Consider the following 4910-nt stretch of genomic DNA (forward strand, 5'->3'; position numbering starts at 1 on the left):
GGGGGAAATTGAAAGTTTTCAAAAATTTTTTTTTCAGAATCGGAATCTCCATAGCCTAAAACGTGGGATTCCGTAAAAAAAAAAATTAATAAATAAGGGGGGGAAAGGTTCAGATTACATATAGTCCATCTCTACAAAAGATGTATTAGTTGTCTTTGTTGAAGTATCTTGAACTACATTATCTAATGTGGGTAAGGTCTGAAAGAGTTCAGGTCGAAGTTATAAGTTCCGTTATCAGAAAAGCAACGACAGCATTTGGCGGCAAGGAAAACTGCTGGCAGTTATCTCCCTTCCAAAACTCCACCGAACAACATCATTGAAGTTATCTCCCTTTAGTTACAGTGTCACTTTCGCAGCACCTGTCCGGACAATGTCGCAACTTTAACGTATGTATCTGGAAAAGCACTCTTCACTTGGAATTATTAATTGATATTTAGGTAATCTAACACCAAACGTTATTTTTTGTTTATTCAGTTATTATCAAAATAATCGGAAAAGGGATTATAATAAACTAGAATTTCGTTTATTTTTTTCTCACAATCTTTTATTTTTGTTGTGTTTATTCTTCGTTTCTATCCGAGATAAACGACCAGGTACTTGAGATGTACATTGTATTCTTGTTCCTTAATTGTTATAACTTTGCAGGTCAGTTTCAATTCAAAGCTGACAACTCCAATTCATACCATGCATGCCACTAAATTGATTTAAAAAAATGCATTATTATATTTTGCGTCTATAATTCTGTCTTCATGGCAAATCAATCACAAACCTATTACTTTCACACTTCCCGTGATGTTTTGGCTACTTTTTTCTACCGCGTGAGGAAGAGCAAACCTATAGAAAGTCTAGCTTATGATAGAAAAGTTTTATCAAACAGTTCGGTGGGTGTAAAAGAAAAAAAGGTTAATGTGTCAAGACGTAAACATTAACCGGAAAAAAATATATATCCATTTATAAGTTCCTGGCGAACCGAGTCTCCGACTCCCCAACACCCAAACTAGCTTTCAAGTCCCCTCGGGGACTATTGTTAATAAGATGCTCTAATTTTCTATCTAATGGATAATACATCGTGTACTTATTCGTAGCTTCGTGTTTCGAATCTTATCTATTTCATTCTTCAATTAGATTCGTTGAGGTGGGTAGGAGTCATAAACTACTCAACGGGACTTGCTTCAAGATAATAGTTTTTTACAGGTCCGTTGCCAGACTATGGCGCCTGGGGGTACTTCAGAATATTCTGGGTGGCCACTAATTTGTAATAATGCTAAAGTAGAGTTTCGAAATATGTGTATCACTGTAAATATGGGAGTGCACTATTGAATAGTGAGGGGAAAGTGCCATCCAGTGCACCCCCTTAGCCACGGGAATGGTTTGTTTCCGTGTATTTGTTGCTATTGCTGATTAGTCCTAATCAAAAAGCGCGACTCTTTCTCGTTATACCCCGTCTCCACCCAACTGATGACTGTTGACTCCGTGAGGCAGTGTCGAATCGTATGGGATGCAGTATGATAGTTGGACACATTGCACCCTTTCCCATGTCCAGTCTACTCTTGTACACTTGTTAATTCTGATGGTGACCCCAGAGGAGGCGGGTAAGGTGGACTCGGTCAAGGGAAAAAAATTGTTCTGCACTTATTATTGGTGGTGTGCATCCCAGCAAAGCATTTAGATTCAGTGAAATTTGGTGTTGGCTGCTATTTCTGTTGTGTATGTGTTCATTATGTTTGTCCAGGCTGTTTTCAGGTTGTTGTAGTGATGCTCTGAGATATTGTACATGTGCCTGGGTGTTTTGAGGTGTTTTTCACGTTGTGACAATAAAGTGAACCCCTATAGTGAACCTATAGTGACCCTATGTGACAATAAACTGAACCCCAATAAAGTGTCCAGGTGGGCCTTGATTTTTTTGTATTTTTGTTTTATCGTGTTGTTAATCTGTGGGTGCGATCTATGTACAACCTATTATAAATGTTTAGTGCAATGTTTTGTGTTCATTATGGTCTGTAGGAAATAGGGGTCCAAGCAATGGCATAGCTAGAGTGTGTGCTGCCCGTTGTAACCATTGAGTTTGCCTCCCTACTCCTGACTCCAAGCCATTGTAGACTTATACAGAAGTCCCAACAGTATCGTTCAGTGAAAGTGTTGTTCAGAGCAGACCATTTCTCCTTCACCTAGCTATGCTGCTGGGGCCCAAGTGGGACCAGCTTTGTCTAAGAAACAAACATTATTTATTGGTAACCGATTCATTAATGTTTTACAGATATTACTTTAAGTATTTTTTGTAAAACATTAACGAACTGTTTGACAACAAACAATGTTTCTTTCTTTCAGATGACCAAATGTGATTCCTGTGGCTCCTCTAAGTATGTTTGTGTATTGTTTTGCTTTTTTTATATACGGTCTTTTTTGCTTTGCGTGTTGTGAATGTTGTAATTAATATCTAGTATTTTTTATGGCTGTGTGTATGTGGTATATGTTTATGTTTTTGAATATGATGGTTGGTTTTGTATAATGATTTTTACTGTTGCTCATGATAGAGAAGCAGTGGGTTTCTGTAGATGCTACCTTAAGCCTGTTTCTGAAGAATCAGATCTCTAGGTGAATTACATAGGGTTGGAGTATTTGTATGGTAGTGTCTGGAGAATGGTGGAATGATGTGAGTTTGATGTGATGTATATTAAAGGCTTTTGACGTGTTTTGTGGGTTGTGGGAGATCATGCAGGTGGGATCATGGGAAGGTGTAGGTAAGAAGTTAGCCTCTTCTTCCTTGATACTTCAGTCAAGAAATTGCAAGTTCTGGAAGGGTTTGGTGGACTGACAGAGATTTTTGCTAGCTTGTGTTTTGATTGATTCTTAAAGTGGTATTAAGCATTTTCTGTGTGAGTGAATAATGGGGACTGGAATTGAAAGCTTTGTCGATATTGATGATAATGAGAATGTTACATGTTGCAGATTTTTACTGTTGAAGCCACTGTATATTTTCTGTGTTAGGCTTGTAAGTGTCAAAAATTTGCCCTTCTAGAATTTTTCAGTGTATGCAATATGAGGGTGATTGGTCTGTATACTTCACTTGGATTTTGTTGGACTTTAGAAAAGTTATAATTTTGCCCAGTTTCCATTTTCTGGGGATTTTATTGTATTAACTTGACTAGTTGTCAATGTGTGAGTGCAGTAGTTCCTTCACACCCTTGGTATTTTACGTGTACATCTGTGATTTTACCTCACCCTGAGGCCTTTGATTTCTTTACTATTTTTTTATAGATTTTTCTTAGATTTCTCTACTGTTTCTTTCAGTGTCTGATGGAAGAAAAGTGTCAAAATGATGATTCAGCTTGTATATTTTTTTTGTGTCCTGCTCTTCTTTGTGTGGGTTTTGTTAACTGATTTTTGAGAACTTTCTGGTTAGGGCATTTACTTGGTGTTCCTGAATGAATAAATTATTTGAGATTGTTAATGTGATATACAATATGGTATGGCCATTGTTGTAGACTGCTCTTTACTCTATATAATATTCTATTATTAGTCTTATGATTAAGGCACTGAGCTGGCAGAATCTTTAACAAAATGCTTAGTGGTATTTTGTCTGTCTTTACATTCAGAGTTCAAATCCTGCTGTGGTTGACTTTGCCTTTCATTCTTTCAGGGTTGATGAAATAAGTACCAGTTGCACACTGGGGTTTAGGTAACCAACTCTATCCCACACCTCAAAATGTTTTGGTCTTATACCTACACTAGAAAAGGTTATTTGTCTTGTAAGCTGGTGGAATCATTAGCACACCAGAGAAAATGCTTAGCACCATTTCTTCCATATTTTTGTCGTGAGTTCAAATTCTGCTGAGGTCGAGTTTGCCTTTCATCCTTTCAGGGTCAATAAAATGAGTACAGGTTGAATACAGGGGTTATTGTAATCAACTTATGTCCCCCACCCCACCCTGCAAATTATTGGCCTGGTGCCAAAATTTGAAACCATTATTAGTTTTGTGGTTTACATTGAATATAATTGTTTGCCAGTTTTCTGTTTTCGTAGGAGTTATTTATTTTGTCTATTTTCTTCTTTAATTGTTGGGTAGTGAATCATAGGACCCCCCCCACCTCTTATCCACCAATCACTACTTCCACCTCTCAATACTTGTCCTTAACCTATTATAACCAAATCGCCCCCCCCCATTCTCCATCTCTTACTCTCCTATACATTATTAACAGCTTCTATCTATCCACATTCTTGGATCTCATGTCCTCACTCACTTTTGCTCACCCCATACTTTGAAGGTCTCCCCAGCCACCTCATCTTCACTATTTTTACTTCTTCCCAGCCCCCAATCATCCCTACCTACTCTTCTAAACTCTTAATAGCCACATAGCTCCTTTACAGTAAGAGGCCTATTCTATTCTGGTTCCTTTCCTCACACTTTTAACTCCTCATCTCCTAACTTAAAAACCATCTCCCTCAGAGTTTGTAGTCTTGCAAGCTGCATGGTGACTCAGTAGTGTTGGTGGCATGCAAAAGAGCACCTAATGTACATTGCAAAGTGGTTGGTGTAAGGAAGGGCATCCAGTTATAGAAACCATGCCAAAGCAGACATTGGAACATGATGCAGTTGTTGGACCACAACCCATGCTAGCATGGAACATGAATGATGATGATGATGATGATGACTTTGTGGCATGAAGCAAAGTAGACCTTGCCATCTACTCAAGAAAACACATAATAAATGATCTACAAGCACTCAAGCAAACTGAGTCCTCAACTTGTTCCGTTTGCCAAAAGGTTTGCAAGGCACCAGCAGGCCTCAACAGACACATTCATGTCCATAGAACATAATTAATGCTTTAATTTACTAAGCCCTCATTTGTCGTTCACAACAAGAGAATCCATCATCACATATATATATATATATATATATATATATATA

The 4910-nt window shown here is 37.9% G+C and overlaps 1 protein-coding gene across 2 annotated transcripts in view; it reads left to right on the forward strand.

Moving 5' to 3' along the window:
- Positions 1-131: 131 nt before the first annotated feature.
- LOC106884323 (NADH-cytochrome b5 reductase-like) overlaps positions 132-4910 on the forward strand; it is a 130850-nt gene continuing 126071 nt past the window's right edge. The window contains exon 1 of one of the 2 annotated variants that reach the window (XM_014935652.2): positions 132-437. The gene's annotated coding sequence lies outside the window, so the exon portion shown is untranslated. The remainder of the gene's footprint in view (positions 438-4910) is intronic. The other variant, XM_014935653.2, reaches the window with a different exon arrangement.

Source organism: Octopus bimaculoides, chromosome 13 (genome assembly GCF_001194135.2).
Source record: "Octopus bimaculoides isolate UCB-OBI-ISO-001 chromosome 13, ASM119413v2, whole genome shotgun sequence".
Lineage (NCBI taxonomy): Eukaryota > Metazoa > Mollusca > Cephalopoda > Octopoda > Octopodidae > Octopus > Octopus bimaculoides.